Raw genomic sequence first — 17,929 nt, 5'->3', positions numbered from 1 at the left:
CATACATTTTTAAAAGGAAAAACAAACAACCCCACAAGCACGCATTATAGACATACAAGTTTTGCTTTCTTTTACATTCAGTTTGTTTCCGATCAAAGTTCTATTGCGCCATTTTTGAACCACAACGCATAGTTAAGAAGAGGTCGTTATTTGTAAGTTACAATTCACTTCATGTTTTGTCTATCTGCATAACAAATCCCGCCCATGAACTCGTGCTTGGATTTTGTGACTGGTCAGCTCTTTCATTTTACTCTTCATTTGAACACACACACACACACGCACGCACACACGTGCTTTCCGAGGGCTCGTGAAACTAGTGCGTGAAAACGTAGAGCTGATTTTATCTTTTGGCCCCCAGTTTTATTGATTTTTAGCACCTCTCTGTATTTCAAATGAATAACGATTAGCGCAAGATTACTTTTAGAAACTTTGTTATTTGCACGTGAAAGTATGTGCAAAAATTATTGAACTAGAAACGCTCGAGGAGAGAAAAGCCCTCCACCTCCCCGCAGAGTTGGCATCAACTATCAACGACCAGATGCGACAGCCTACGAATGGCTGCCACGTTTCAAGTTATGGCGCACAAGAAAAATTGTTCAGTTCCGAAATATATTTCCAAATTGTGTTCTTTCCGAAGATTATGGGGTGGTTAAGGCACTCGACTCGTAATCTGAGGGTCCCGGGTTCAAATCCCCGTCACACCAAACATGCTCGCAATTTCAGCCGTGGAGACGTTATAATGTTGCGGTCAATCCCACTGTTCATTGGTAAAAGAGTAGCTTAAGAGTTGGCGGTGGGTGGTGGTGACTAGCTGCCTTCTCTCTAGTCTTACACTTCTAAATTAGGAACGGCTAGCGCAGATAGCCCTCGTGTAGCGTTGCGCGAAATTCAAAACAAACCAAACCGAAGAATATGCTGACGAGTATGTTTTTACATACACAAGGAAAGGTTATCGCTTCAGAGCTTTTGTAGTTTATCTTTTTCTGGTATTCTACGAAATAATAGATCAGAAATAAAAGAACCTACCCTGTGGTCAGTATTGTCGTTTTGTGTAATGGCGGAGTATTACTTGTAATTATTTTGACCGGTATTGAATTAAAATCTATCCAGGCAATTGTAAACCAGATTTTTCTGATTCGGAGTTAACCAGCTGGCGAGTTTCTGTCATTATTCTTAACATAATTAATATAAAAAAAACTATATAATTTCAAACTTTAGCATAGGTTATTTTTCCTGTTTAACCTTTGTGCTGTTTTTATTAAAAGTAATTTGAATTAATAACTTCGGCAAATATATATTCGTTGAGGAAAAATACAAAGTTAACAGTGTGAAAGTCCGTGTGAAAATAGAAATGTTTTATAAATGTCTTATCAGCAGGAGTACGTTATCTAGTCATTTCACTTTCTTTTAATATTTTGATACAAAACGTTTATTTTATACAGTTATCGATGAAAAGCTATTCGCAATATGTACGTTCAATATAAAAGCGTCATCTGGGTGGATAATGCAAAGAACGTGCAGCTTGACGCGGCGTAAGACGACATTCTTCATGCGACAGCAGTGTAAAATACTGACTTTGTAAAAGTGAGCGAAATAAACGACGCTGCTTGCAATATTTAATAGTGTGGCGCCTGTGTAGGACTAGTTTCAAAACTTATCTTGTTTCTCCATCTTGCGAAAGCGTTGCGAGGCTGTTTTGTTTGTATGGGATATGGAACTTTGAACTTGAACAATACCTTGGCTTCATGTGCGTGTGCTTAAATGACCGGGTCGGATAACTCCCAAGTTTAGGCCTAGCTCGCTACATCTGATTCTAAATTGTTGACCAGAAGAAAGTGTTGCTCGTGTAGGCCTAATGCGTAAAGAGGAATGACAGTTTATAAACATTACGCATTTAGGCTGTTTCTGTGTATCGTGCATTCAGAACCTGACGACAATAAGTTTTTAAATCGTGGTAGAAGAATGCAATTTAAGCACCAGCGGAGTAAAAAAGAATATCTTCATATTAGTCGTTGTTGGTGTACAGGTGTTATAAATCGCCTCATCAAAGCGTAGATCTTATTTGGTCACAAGATTCTTTAAGAAGCGATATGATTATGCACGCTTTTTACGTCTGTTTGTTTCATGAACAGTAACAATTATATTAAGTTAGCTGTTATATAAAAATTCTTTGATGTTCGTGTTTATTGTGTGCGGTTGAGCAACAGTTTATATACACTGAATTGAAATACGTTTTATAATACAATTCTAACTGAATATGTTCGTTCTTTTAACTAAGATGTTGTTGTGCGTGTTTTGTTTTTTGTAACGTTATATTATATTTTGTTAAGTAAAATATGAGTTCAAAAAAGACAAACTCCCAGTTTCTGCATTTTTACGTCACAGGAGATCGAAAATATGAAACACGTTCAAGTGAAACACTGAAGTTTATTGCTGAGATATAGCATGATCTGCGCCAAAAATAATCCCTCCTATAAAGTAAACTAAAATAAATAAAATTCCTAAACATCAGCCCTTGTCACTAATATATTTATCAAGGTTTTTCTTAAGCTCATTTAAATTGACTATTTCTACGATATCCGAAGGCAATTCATTTCTAAAACCAACCAACCACCCTGTTAGAAAAATGAAACTGTTTCAGCTGAAGATGACTCTTACTGTGCCAAAATGTATATCTGTGTCCTCTAGTCCTACTATTCACTGTTTAAATATGAAAAAAATGATGCATCAACATTGTTAATTCCCTTTACAATATTACACCCCTCAGTCCAGACCCCATGAACTCGTATTTTCAACAATAGCAACAAAAACAATATGAGATTTCAGCCTTTGCTCGTATGACAACTCCATCCCAGGCACCATTCCAATTACCCGTCTCTGAACCCTTTCCAACTTTGATGAAGTCTTTTTGTTTCAAAGCTGGATAGTTAAAAAAAAAATTTGACCTGTTAAAATTCAATAGCACCCTGATAAAATTCAATAGCACCCTGATAAATAGTGACCCAAATAACTATACTTTACTGCTCGAAACGTCAAGTCTTCCAGTTGACTAGATGAATAAAGATCGTAAATGTGCTTAGGTAGTAACATTAAATCAAATAAGGAATGAATGCATCGACCATTCACAGTAAAATAATAGAGCTGATCGAGTCTGCAAAGCTCTTGTCAGGAAGATTTATGTAAGTTGTTCATCTTCGATTTGAGTTCTTTTCTGTGTCAGTTGATTTCAGTTGTTTCTCCTATGTGAAGCGTGTATGTTAAGCAGACAAATCACGCTTATCATATAGTGTACTTCTCGGAAGATAAACAGTTCTCAGTTTTTATTTTTTCTTGTATTCTTATAGATGTGATTATACGTATGTATGTAGCCCGCGTTCGTATTGTTTTTTATCTATTCGAACCTCATCTTTCTTCATTGTACTAGTGCCTCATATCGGCTTGATTACGCCTCTTTCTTCAACGGTCTCTCGCTGTAATACGAATAATGCCCATAGCGGTGCTAATGCCAGACTTCTATTGTACGTGCGTGTGCATTGACATCAACACTAGGGGTTTGTGTTCTTTAGATCGTTTGCTTGTTTGTTTTGTTTTTTGAATCTCGCGCAAAGTTACACGAGTGCTATCTGCGCTAGCCGTCCTTAATTTAGTAGTGTAAGACTAGAGGGAAGGCATCACCATCCACCGCCAACTCTTGGGCTACTCTTTTACCAACGAATAGTGGTATTGACTAAAACATTATAACGCTCCCACGATTGAAAGAGCGTGCATGTTTGGTGTGGCAGGGATTCGAACCCGCGACCCTCGGATTACGAGTAGAGTGCCTTATCTATTTGGCCAGGCCGGCCCATTTCAATTTAAAAATTATTACGTGCACTACATGGACGGGTTTGTTTTGAATTTCGCGTACAACTACACGAGGGCTATCTGCGCTAGCCGTCCCTAATTTAGAAGTGTAAGACTAGAGAAAAGACAGCTAGTTATCACCACCCACCGCCAATTTTTGGGCTACTCTTTTAACAACGAATAGTAAGATTGACCGTCACATTATAACGCCCCCACGGCTGAAAGGGCGAGCATGTTTGGTGTGACGGGAATTCGAACCCGCGACCGTCTGATTACGAGTCGCACGCCTTAACACGCTTGGCCGTGCCGGGCTGTTAGATCGTTTGCATGAGTAAATGTGTGTCGAAAGTAAGGTTTAAGTTTCATGAAAATATATTATAGGTTTCATAGTTCATTCTCTGATTTGTGTGTGTTGAAAGTGGAGTTTGATACCTGCCTCTAATCGCTACTTGCCACTTGTACTTCACTGCTTAAAGTTTATTGGTAGTATGTTTCGTAGACTGTAGAAATTCGAATCGCATGTAGTCCCTATGTGCTTCATAGTTTGTTTTCGTTTTCCATTTTTTTTTATATTTCTCTCGCTAAATATTACTGCTACTTTTGTTTGTAGGCTTTAAAAAATGTCGATTATTTTGCATCACAGTGGTCCATGCCTTATTTAGGACTAAAATTTTATTGTTGAAAAAATAAGTATTTAAATCATATATTGTCGTAACTGTTTAAGTTACATCAATTAATAGCTAGTTTGGTCATGTGACTTTTATTAAAATAAACTGTTTTTTAACCCTAATTTGGGTAGATGTATAGTTTCTATAACTTCAAAAAATTTTAACCTGTAAACCGATATCTGAAATGAGCATTCATAGTAGACGAGTCATGACTGTCCACTTCATTTGTAAACTAATACTTTTCATTGGCACGTGATTTGAAGAATATGTTTTGCGTATGGCGCTTTTTGTGTTTCATAAGTTACCATGTAAAATGCTAAAGGCGTGTTGTGTGTTTGTTTACAACTTGTAACACCAAAAAGACTACATCAAAGCGTACAAGTAGGTCTAAGACTTGTCTTGTATTTCCATACCCAAACCAGACCAACGTCTCTCTTCCCCTCGCCATTAAGAGGCGACGTTAGTAAACGCACAACACGAGATACACTGAACATCCTTATTCTATTCATCGATATTCGGCCAGTGGGATCGTAAAACTCTGACGTGGACACCCTTGAAACCAGACTAAACAGAAAGAACAGACTGTTTGGGAGGTATTTAAACTACAGACTCTCTTTCAAGCCTTGTTTGTTTTAGAATTTTGCGCAAAGCTACACGAGGGCTATCTGCGCTAGCCGTTTCTAATTAAGCAGTGCAAGACTAAAAGAAAGGCAGACAGTCATCACCACCCAGCGCCAACTCTTGGGCCATTCTTTTACCAACGAATAGTGGGATTGATAGTCACATTATAACGCCCCTACGGCTGATAGGGCGAGCATGTTTGGTGTGACGGGGATTCGAATCCGCGATCCTCAGATTACGAGTCGAATGCCTTATCCACCTGGCCATGCCGGGCCAACCAACAACAAATTACGTGTTGCGTAATCCTTAAATGGCCAATTTTCACAGCAGAAAAGTCCTCAAAATACATTGAAATATAAAAAAACTGTCTATATCACTTCTTGGTACAAAAATACTATATAGCTGTTCGAAACAGAGATATAGACAATATTAACCAGCCCACATAAAATTTGGTACAAAGATACCTTTTTGCATGTCTCAACAAGTGATATAGAAAGTGTTTTTTTACAATATGTTAATGTATTTTGGGGACTTTTCTGCTGTCAAAATTGGCCCTTTTAGGATTACGCAACACGTAATTTGTTGTTGGTTGGCCCGGCATGGCCAGGTGGATAAGGCACTGGACTCGTAATCTGAGGGTCGCAGGTTCGAATCCCCGTCACACCAAACATGCTCGCCCTATCAGCCGTGGGGGCGTTATAATGTGACGATTAATCCCACTTCGTTGGTAAAAGAGTAGCCCAAGATTTGGCGGTGGGTGGTGACGACTAGCTGACTTCTTTCTAGTCTTACACTGCTAAATTAGAAACGGTTAGCGCAGGTAGCCCTCGTGTAGCTTTGCGCGAAAGTTAAAACAAAACAAACCATTGTTATTGGTCTTTTTACTTATTACCAATTTTATTTAAATTGTTCACAGATCATATCATTAACATTAATTATTTATTCATTTCGTTGTTGTTGTATTCGAATTTAACTTATCTTAATCTTTAGTGACGACATAAAACGCAAGGTGGTGTTAAATTTGAGTGAATACAGGGCTCTCACAAAGTTTGTGTAAGAATTTTGCAATCACTGCCCCTTGTAGTGTTTTTAACTTCTGTCTAGAACTCTGTGTGTGAGTGAGTGAATAAAAGAAGCCGAAACCGTACGATGCTGCGTAAATTAAAAGCATTCCAAAGGTACAAGCCATAATGTGGGATATAACATGTATCCTACGGTTTGGAAGTGGCTATGGAAATAGGACTCACATTGCGGTGGGGATACACCGTCTATCAGTCTTAACCTCCGTTTGACAGTCTCACATGAAGAAATTCAAAAATAAAAAGAAATACAAGTTAGGAGAGAGAGAGAGAGAGACGTGGGTACTCAAGCCCACAACGTCCCATGTCTATATCACCCTTCACTGGCGGCTGCAGACAGTTGTGAGAAGGTGACTGCTCTCCAAAGTAGTAGGTCCGACATGGCTAAGCGTGTTAAGGCGTTCGACTCGTAATCCTAGGATCGCGGGTTCGAATCCTGGTCGCTCTAAACATGCTCGCCCTCCCAGTCATGGGGGCGTTATAATGTTACGGTCAATCCCACTATTCGTTGGTAAAAGAGTAGCCCAAGAGTTGGCGGTGGGTGGTGATGACTAGCTGCCTTCCCTCTAGTCTTATACTGCTAAATTAGGGACGGCTAGCGCAGATAGCCCTCGTGTAGCTTTGCGCGAAATTCAAAAAACCATCTCCAAAGTAAAAGAAAATAATATCTCGGTACTACCGTTTGAAGATAAGAAAGATAAAATTATCTCCTGAAATTAGCATTCCGACTCCATTGGTATAGAGTTGTAAAGACCAACGAAGTTATTTAAACTAACTATACTATTAAAAACTAGTTATAATGTTATCCGTAGACCGAAATAACGTTATATTTAAAAACATATCTCCAAAGTAACCATTATATTTTAATGATTTGTTTATGTAATCCTATTTGTTGTTTGTTTGTTTTTTTTCAACTTTCTCCTTGTGTAATAGTTTTTACCGGTACGCTTTGTTTTGTTTCAGATTTGTTTCGTGAACTATAATAGTAGAAACGCATGACATTCCATAATGATGTAATGCTACACGTTGTTTATTTGAAAGTTTAAGTTGTATTATCACATGAAAGTATATAGTTCCCGAAACGATTTGGTTTCTGTATCTCTTCGTCTGGTGAAAAACATTGATACATAACATTATTCTTAATATTACTACTAGCCACAGAATGCTCTGGTGGTGAGATTTGTAAACATTTATCTGTTTATGAAAAACGAGGGGCAGTATCGTCTACCCTAACGTTCCGAACGAAATAAAATTTGTGTGTTTAAAGACGAAACTTAATTTTTCACTGGTCGATAATTCACGACCCAGCACAGTCGACCTGGAAAATTGGGTGATATTTTGTTTAATAAACCCAAATATTTCCCCCACCCCTCCACCTCCATTTCGGACTTCTTATTTTCTTTCCGAACCCCCACCCAGAACTGCATTTATTCCGTTAATTATGCCCAGATCAAGAAGCATCCGTCCCTGTTTGTATCTAATGGCTGTCGATACTTTGGGATACAGGAAGAAGTAGCTACTATTGCACTACAGGATCTGGACTTAATATTACGAATAGATTATGTGCATGTAAATTATTATATTGCGATGCAGTAAACAGATTTGTTCGTGTGCAGTGTTGTAAGAAAGTAATTATTCTAAACATTTGAACTGGAATGTAAACATTAAAATGAGTGTGCCAACGTAATAATGTCATTCTGTTGAGACATACGTATATATATGATATACACTGGGATTGTCGGCGCAGCTGTCCATTAACACAGTGTGATTAACGTGTTATGTAACTACATAACGGAGATTGTTAGAGGAACGTGATAGTTTTAACCGTGGTCGATTTCCAGAAATCTATGTAGTAGTCACTTTTATTGCACTTAAATCTGTAACCGAGTGTTTTTAATATTTAAACGAACTATGGATTATGGAATCCTAGATTATGCCCTTAGAACTTGGAAGATGTTCTCGCCAGTTTGTAACTATCAATTGGTAATCGTTGATTCTTTTCTCATCTTATAGAAAGCTCATTGCGAACAGCTGAGCCGGGAAAGACAAAGCGTGGCAAACCAACTCGAACGAGTAAGAACTGACACGAGTGTTTGTGGCGCTCCATTAGTTGTTGTTGTTTTCTAGTAGAGTGAATAGGATAAGCCGTGCCGGTCCAAACAGGAAACTCGTGTTTGAAGATCATTCGTGGAGTGCGTAAAGAAACCTTTTCGTCCGTGAATGGGATTCTATTGCCCTTCTGAATTTTTTAAATTTTGCTACATGAAGGAATGTTTTTTTTTTATTAGTGTCGTTCACATTGACAGACAGCTTTTTTTTTGTTTAAGAGAAAACCTATACAATGAGCTATTTGTGTCATGTCCAACACAACAAATCACTGGGGGGGGGGGGTTAAGTTGAGGGTGAACTTTCGCACAGAGGAAAATAATTATTCTAATGTGTTCATAGAATAATAAACCATAATGTTCTTTAAAATCAATTCAAGTAACCACCATAATCATAAATTTAAATTGATCACATAGCTAACGTTAGCTCCTTTTAGTATTAACGTTGTAATCATTCTTGTGTATTCAGTGACCTCTTCGATACCCTTTTTCTTGTGATTTGGGAAACAAATTTCTCCCGTACATGATTTCCCGAAAGTGATTGGCTTAACATTAACACGTTCTCGTCGACTGACATTTATTTATATTGTTCATAAAGCTTGTGTCTATATAATTGTCTCGTTTCAAATAATATTCATATCATTCATTTGCTAACTAATACCTGCATTGTTCTGCTTTGAAAAGTCGTTGTTGAACGCGCTTTGAAATTGGCATTGCCTGAACCAGAGGAAGTGAGCAGATTTAAAACCAACCATAATAACCATATTTCACAAACTGTTGAGTGAATAGTTGGTTGGCAGGTTACCATTTTTATACAATGAGTTTTTTCACACATGTTGGAGGGGTTAAAAAAATACCAAAAAAAACCCTGATGTTCAATATAAGTTTCTTTTGAGAAAATGACCGAACTTGCGCATTAAAATTATTACTTTCAGTACCTGGAAGCATACAGGGGTCGGCGCTTAACTGCAGTTGAACGAACTGGTGATAATCGTTAGACTTTTACCACACTGAGATGCTAGTTCATCGAAGGTTAACCTCCAGCTGTTAGCTAGTTCCCAGTATAAAGCTGGGTAGAGAGAAACACACCTGGGGTTAGTATCTTACTCGAGGACAAAACACGTTCCTAGATAGATAAAGGAGTGATAATCAGCATCCAATGAAAAAAGGTTATTCCACCCCTCGTTCAGTGTTGCGTATTTCGGACCTCTTGTGACCGCTTATCAAATGATTTGAAATGTAAGTAAATGGCCATTGAGAGTATGCCTGTACATCGATGTTTATTTGTTTTTGCGCAAAGCCACACGAGTGCTATCTGCACTAGCCGTCCCTAATTTAGTTGTGTAAGACTAGAGGGAAGGGAGATAGCCATCATCACCCACCGCCAACTCTTGGGCTACTCTTTTACCAACGAATAATGCGATTGACTAAAACATTATAACGCCCCCACGGTTGAAAGGGCGAGCATGTTTGGTGTGACAGGGATTCGAACCAGCGATCCTCGGATTGTCGGCGTCTCCGACAAACGGGCTTAAAGTAAATTTTAAGTTATTCACGGGATCAAAAGCACCTCTAAGTAGTCGTGGACCAGAGTTAGGCTGCAGAAAATCTGTCTGGATGTTCCAATCGTGGAGATCCACTTGACGAACGTAAAATGACAAATACAGCAGACTTAATTGGTTTCAAGTACCCAAAAATATTGTTACGAGAATGTGGGACAGCTTCCAGTCTAACGACACAATTTCTCGTATATTTGGAAGAGGCAGATTGTCACTCTTAACTCAAACAAGTAAACGTTCCCTGTTGGCTCTGGTTTTCAAGAGTTCTAAAGTACTAGACTGAAACATTTATGTGCACAACTGCAAATGAATGACTTTTGGCGCCCAGAAGGTTAGAAACAGACTTAACAATGAGGAAATTTCGCTCATTATAGGACGTACGAAAAATCATTTGCAACGATGGTAAGATCATGTCTAATCGGCCATAGACGATCAGATGACAGGATTAAACTCGTTTAGAGATGCATCCAAGCATCATCCAACACCATTTTTATATAGGGATGTGATGCATACTATGGTGGTGGTAAAAGTACTGTGAGAAGCTGCGCACACATTACCTGACCTCAGCATCATTAAGCATCATGCCTTTCATTACCGGATCAAATCGGAGTTGGATTCCTTCACCATAATTTTTTTGTTTTGTTTTTCAGAAGTAATACATCTGCAAGCCCAAATTTAAATAAAAAAACAACAAAAAAAACTTGTCATCTCATGCATACCAGAAAGCTGGAAATGGGGACAGCATCCAGTTCGTGATTTTCAACAAATCCGTTACCAGAGACTGTATGTTCAGAATATGGGCATGACAGAAGATGACATTTATAAAAGCTAATCTATCCAGGTGGATAAGGCACTCAGCTCGTAATCCTAGGGTCGCGGGTTCGAATCCCGGTCGACTAAAATGCTCGCCCTTTCAGCCGTGGGGGCACTATAATGTGACGGTCAATCCCACTATTCATTGGTAAAAGAGTAGCCCAAGAGTTAGCGGTGGGTGGTGATGACTAGCTGCCTTCCCTCTAGTCTTACGATGCAAAAATAGGGACGGCTAGCGCAGATAATCCTCGTGTAGCTTTCCGCAAAATTCAAAACAAACCAAACTTGTCACGAGAAATCGATAACGGTTGTATGGTACTATTAAGGCACGTTTGTTCACGTTATTGTGGTATAATATCTCGTGACCATAATTAAGAGAATTCACTGAATATTAACAGGTTGTTGACCTGAACCTGTCTAAAGTATTTTTTATTATTATTCGCCCACTTGAGATACTCGACTTAAATAGGCCAATTTCCTTGCAGCGAAATTCATTCACTTTGTATATCAAAAGAAAGAGATATATATTATATACGAAGCAGGTAAGGAGAAAATCGATAATGAAAGATAAGAAAACAAATAAGGGTTTTTCGATACATAGATCGAGAGTTACGTCTCAGATACCCCAACTGATGAATAGCAGAATTGCTCTGTCGCATTTTTTGCTCTTTAGCGGAAAAAGATTTTTTTTTGTATTTGTGCCTAAATGTCACCGCCCATTACAATGAAACTATTTGCATGCATTGAGATTGGATCATTTTGCACACACATCATAGTGATATAAAACTCGCACATTAAGTCTTGCATACCAACAATGAATGCAAACATGGATATATATATATATATATATATATATATAGCGAAACGCGCACGTATTTACCATAGAAGTTTATTCATGTATAGGTGTAATACCATGAATAATTATATCTTGAAATATGCGTTGCTAAACTCAATAGTTTTACGTACGTTTCCAAATTTATCGCCAGCGGTAGAAATCTAACTGGTCTCCATGTTATCATTATTTTTATGTCTGATGCATCTCTCGGGGTTCGATTATCTGTTCAATGAGAAAAGCGCTTCCACTAGAAACTTCAACAGAAATTAGTTCATTAATCAGTGCCTATAATTACAAAGAACTGACTACTTAATTAGGCATAAAGCAATAAATGAATATAGTTAAAATGAACTTGCTTCCTCGGGTAGGCTTAACAGATCGAGTATAATTACAATGTACTAGTTGTTTAAATAGGCTTAACATAGTGCCGAAATATGGTTCAGTTATTCTTCCAGACAAACCTTCCTTTCAAAAGCGGCCCGGCATGGTCAGGTGGTTAAGGCACTCGATTTGTAATTTGAGGGTCGCGGGTAAGAATCCCTGTTGTACCAAACATGCTCGTCCTTCCAGCCGTTGGGACGTTATAACCTAACTGTCAATCCCACTATTCGTTGGTAAAAGAGTAGCCCAAGAGTTGGCGGTGGGTGCTGATGACTAGCTGCTTTCCCTCTAGTCTTACACTGCTAAATTAGGGACAGTTATCGCAGATAGCTCTTGAGCAGCTTTGCTCGAAATTCAAAACAAAACAAAGCATTCAAAAGTACACATTGAAAAATCTGTTTGTAACAGCCTAAGAGGAAGTTATGGGAAATTTTTGCAAGCAGAGATAACGTGCACCATCGGAAGACCTCAATAGTAAACACTTCTTTTTCACGTTTACAAAAATACTTTGATATTCAAAATACAGACCGCTGCACACAAATTTAAACCTTGTGAGTTTACCAAATTGCAATCGAAAGTATCGTACAAAACTGGTGTTTCATCGCTAAGTATTTCGGCTCAAGAATCGGGTATTATGGGGTTTGTAGGGATGGAGAATAGTTTATGATCTGGTAATTTAGTGTTTTCAATCCCCCCCCCCCCACAAAACTAATTTGTCAGTAGAAACTTGTGATGCGTGTACTTTCCATTTAAGCTTGCTATCTGGAAGATGCTAGTTAAGTTTGGCCTGTCTTTTCATTCGCTGTCGGTCTGCCTAAAGACTTCGAATCCTAAGAATCTGTTAATCTATGGGCCAGGTGTGAATCTGGGGATTCATAGTTGGTGACCCGTTCCTATAAAATTGTGCATTACACTTTAGGTGTGTTATAACATTAGTGACGGTCAAATCGAACCATTCAATAAGAACGGTAGCCCAATATTTGACCGTAATTGTGTTGACTAGCAGCCTTCCCTCTTATCTGTCAGCTCAAAATAGGAACCGATATGTTTACTTATGGATAGCCACGTGTGGTCTTATGCAAAGCATCTGAAAGAAACTGTTAATTCATATTAGAATGCCTGTTTCTAGAAAAATAGCTACCTAACTGTTGTTCTCATTTAAACTTGTAAAAAAAAACACTTGGATAATGATTATAAGTGAAACTCCAAGAATGTTATAACATTTTTAATCTAAATAATTAACATGTTCAAGAATTTGAATTAATGAAGATAATTATAAACAACAGGCATGTGTGTTTTTTATTCTACCCACCCACACCTCGAGATTCTTTTGAGCTTTTGGTGAAAAAAAAACGCTGTTATTTGCATCAACTTTCAGTGCTTTATTCTGTTTGCACGTGGTTCTTTTAAATGTGGGCAGGAAAAAAAATCTTGGCTACCTTGTGCAACAGTTAGTTTCAGTTTTGTTTTTAACTTAACCAATGTAACATTAGGACTTAATAGAGACGATGGAAACCAGTGTCCATGGTTGCTCTGTACTTACCACGTTTAATTAGTTCATTATTGTGCCAGTTACTCTTATTCTAGTTTATATCTTAAGGCTATATTTTATATAAGATACCGGTTAGTTAACCTCCATAGTTGAATGGGGGGGAAAAGACATCTAGCACAGTTGTTCGTGATTTCTTGCAACGACGCCATTTTGTTTATGGCACAACGCAAGTACAGAAGAGTTGGAAGCAAATGTGTCGGCTGGGACAGCGAGAGAAAGAAACGTGTATACTACCAGTCTTTAGAATTGATGTCTCGAGAGATTTATTTCACGAGCTATTTAACTACAGTTTGTATGTAATGATCGAAAGCGCGAGAGAAAGTTAATCAATTGGCCTTTGCTTTGGTAAGAAAAGTCTTTAAAATGAAAACAAAATAGTCTTTGAAAAAAAGAAAAACAGAAAAATGTACTGAGGGCGTGGGTTGTTTCTGATCAATCCGTACGATGTGAAGAAAAAATAGTGGTTAATATTAATATTATGTAGATTGCTAGTATACGATATGTCGACGAAACTCCGTTCCGAGAGATCTGATTTGTTTTGTTTTAAATTTCTCGCAAACCTATACGAGATCTGTGACAAAGGAAACAAACAATAAAACTACCTCTATCGAACAGTTGTTTGTGTTCATCCGCGCACTGGATGTGTGTAAGTGCTGTTGTACAGCGGTTATCCCTGATATTATGAGCAAAACCAGTCATGACTATGTTTGAAAGATAAAAGGAGTACAGGTCGTGTATGTGCAAGCCATGAAGTTACTTAAAACAATCTGTACGTACCAGGCGTTTTAATGTGACGGTCAATCCCACTATTCGTTGGTAAAAGAGTAGCCCAAGAGTTGGCGGTGGGTGGTGATGACTATCTGCCTTCCCTCCAGTCTTACTCTGCACAATTAGGGACAGCTAGCGCAAAGAGCCCTCGTGTAGCTTTGCAAGAAGTTCGAACACAAACAAACAAACTAGTTATAAAAGATGGAATCTGTCGTGTTACAGAAGCACTTTCTGTTAACGTTGGTTAAACAGAACACAACCTGTTCAGCGTTCGCGCGCGTGCGTATGTCAGTGTGTGAGTGGGAGGGGGGGAAGTTTACTGATGAGAGAGTGTCTGCCGCCCGTTTAGACAGCAATAAATAGTACTGGAGATTCGTGAGGTGTGTACCAGTACACCCCACAGTAATTACCTGTCTTTCCTTTTGCAAACTAAAGTTACGCCCCTATCTTTTAGTATTACAGAATGAATTTAAATAATCACATCTAATGTCTCACGTTTTTAATATATTTGGATGTAGAAAAAAAAAAAACGTAGTATACATGATGAACGAATTGGGAATCGTAAATCCCAAATCCGAAACACGAGATTATTATAAAAATTAAAAACTATTTAATGCATTATTATTAAATAATTCTGTTCACTTTACACATCTCGACGATTCATTGCACCGTAGATGTTATTACTAAAACGAGGTTTTAAGTCGTCCGAAAACCACATAAATGGAGTTCAAGTTTCTTTAAAAGAAAGAAAAAAAAAAATGGGAATCTCTCTTCCATGTTTATGTGTTGCCCACCAGTGGCTCAGCGGTATGACTGCGGACTTACAACGCTAAAAATCTGGTTTCGATACTCGTGGTGGGCAGATCACAGATAGCCCATTGTGTTGGTTTGTGCTTAATTTAAAACAAAGATGTTCGTTGTTTTATTCCATTTATGTTTTGCTTTATTGGTATATAATTTTATCAAGTACATTTCTATTTTTTTTTTGTCCATTTCAATGTACTTCTGTAACAGTGGGCCGATCGTGGACTAGTGGTTAACATTTCTAGATTGTGAATCCGAAAAGTCATGGCTCGCAACCCGTGCTCCCTACTTTAATAAGAGGCTGAGTGCATTGTGAGTGTAACAGTCAAGATTCACTATTTTAATAAGCAAGAGCAGCCCAAGAATTAGTAGTGGGAGTTAGGGACCAGCTATTCTCTGTGGTCGATCGGTTCAAACATAGGGAAATATATGAGCTGACAGCCGTATTTCAAATTTTGAAATAAACCTTTTAGTGACTTACATTACGCCTGGAAAGACTGTTTAATACATAACTGTAAATTTCTATTATAAAATTTCTGTTTAATTCGCGGATAAGTCGTTCGTTTCAATAAATGTAACCGTTTGCTAATGGATGTAAAATAGCATCGAACGTACGATTTGGAAAATTTGATTACACTGTATAAAGAGCCTTCACGTACCTCAACTTTCTAGTTTCATAAATATCTTTCTCGGTATTCGTATTGTATATCAAAACATTTCTCAAGTCTAAAAGGTCACAAACAAACAACCACTAACATTTTCGTGTTGGTTCGTCGTTAATTATACAACACAATTTGTGTCAGTGTTGTTTCGTATGCAGATCATTTTATAGCAGAAACTATTCGAAAGTTTTATAGCACCCACAGATGTTTATTTAACGGATTTTTTTTTTCTGTTTAATGATAAACTCGTAAACAATGTAAACTATAAATCGTTCTTTATTCGCTTCGTACACGTACAGTCTCGTATCTTGCGGCTTCATAGATAGCGTAGACTGTCTGTATCAGATTTGTTATTGTCTAGGCTGCAGCCAGCTCCATCCACGCGACAAGAGCAATAAACGTTATATGAAAAGATTAGGGGGGAGGGGGAGTGAAAATACAGGATGAAAAGCTGACATCAGCAAAATAGTTGTCTACGTAATGGATTTAGTCACTATGATCTTACGCTACATGAAACACAAAATAAGGAATATTGTGACACTGTGAAATGGGTCACTAGTAGTCAGTTCTGTAGGAAAACTCAGGTGAAGAAGGATTATAGTACCGACAAATGTTACTATATACATTTTTAAATTCATAATGTTTTGTAGCGTTTATTGCGTGACGTACTGAATTATTAAATAATTATTTTAATAATTTTCCTCCTTGCTGGTTCTGAGCGGATTTTCAGTTAGTTGCTTTTGAACAACTATTTACCAGTTTTACACGGCTGGCGATGAGACCTTTCGCAAACTTTTCAGAACCCGTTGTTTCAGTCGTTTCTGAAACGCGGCTTATAATGTACAACGACTTAGGTTGAAGATGTTCTATATGTTTAAACGACTTTAAATTTGTTTCGTTTAATGAAAGAGAGGACTTTTGTAAGCTGGAGTGCTATAGAAAACAAGTGAAGGTTTTGCAGTCCGTAATAAATGTTTGTTCGTTTCTGTTGTTGTTGTTTCTTTAATTTTACGCAAAGTTACGCGAGGTCTATCCGCGCTAGTGTTCCTAATTTGGCAGTGTAAGACTAGAGGGAAGGTAGCTCATCACCACCCACCGTCAACTTTTGGGCTACTCCTTTATTAACGAATAGTGGGATTGACCGTAATTGTATAACGCCCCCACGACTGAAAGGGTAAGCATGTTTTGTGCGACGGGGATTCTTATCTGCGACCCTCGGATTACGAGTCGAACGCCTTAACCCACCTGGCCATGCTGGGCCGCTTTTGAAAGGAAAGTTTGTCTAGAAGGATAACTGAACCATATTTAGGCACTGTGTTAAGCCTATTTAAACACCTACTTTTTATTGTAATTACAGTCAATCTGTTAAGCCTATTTAAGCAGCTAGTACACTGTAATTATACTCGATATGTTAAGCCTAACTAGGCAGCAAGTTCATTTTAATTATATTCATTTATTGCGTTATGCCTAATTAGAATTAGGTAGTCAATTCTTTGTAATTATAGGTACTGATTAATAAACTAATTTCTGTTGAAGTTTTAAAACGCTTGTTCTCTACTTATACAATCTCATTTTGTGTGTGTATTAAAATAAAATAAAAATATATAAATTAGAAATGGTTAGTTCATACCTCTGCAGTATTATAGTAATTGATTACTTGTTATTAATTTACAGAAATACGTGTGGAAGGCAGAATTTCAATATGTGGAATATGGATGTAATTAAGCACTACATGATGTGGTGTTGGTGATCCATATGTAGCAAACCATCATTTAAGTCGCTCTATGAATTCGTGTATCGACACCTCTTCATTTATCAAATAGAAACATTTAATCTGTTTATTTCTTGTCCGTAAGTACCGTATCCATTCAACATGATTACCAAGGTATTAGGAATCAAGGTATTTTGCAGAAAATACCCGATTTTGCGTTATATACACTCAACCGGTGAAGTGAATGAAGAGATTTTTTAAGCCTTGTTTATCTTGTGTGTATAAGGAGTGTTTTTAAAACAGGGCTTTTGCGAGTCGTTTATTTTCAAAAATATGGATTTTGTGAACAGTGAAGATACTACCATCTATAGTTATAACATTGTTATTAACGGACCAGTCGTCGTGTACGGCCTATGATTATCATCATTAGTGTTAGTAAGGGACAAGTGGAAAAAAAAATTTGTTTTGTATATGTTTCATTAAGATATAACGTATAGGACTTCTAGGTTTCAAGTTCTATACGAAAAC

The 17,929-nt window shown here is 37.7% G+C and overlaps 1 protein-coding gene across 14 annotated transcripts in view; it reads left to right on the top strand.

Annotated features, from left to right (window-relative positions):
• LOC143248781 (catenin delta-2-like) overlaps positions 1 to 17,929 on the top strand; it is a 120,573-nt gene that overhangs the window by 63,507 nt on the left and 39,137 nt on the right. The gene's annotated exons all lie outside the window — the stretch shown is intronic.

Source organism: Tachypleus tridentatus, chromosome 4 (genome assembly GCF_004210375.1).
Source record: "Tachypleus tridentatus isolate NWPU-2018 chromosome 4, ASM421037v1, whole genome shotgun sequence".
In the NCBI taxonomy this organism is placed as follows: domain Eukaryota; kingdom Metazoa; phylum Arthropoda; class Merostomata; order Xiphosura; family Limulidae; genus Tachypleus; species Tachypleus tridentatus.
Note: the sequence above shows the minus strand (reverse complement) of the source record. Positions and strands in the feature narration are given on the sequence as shown.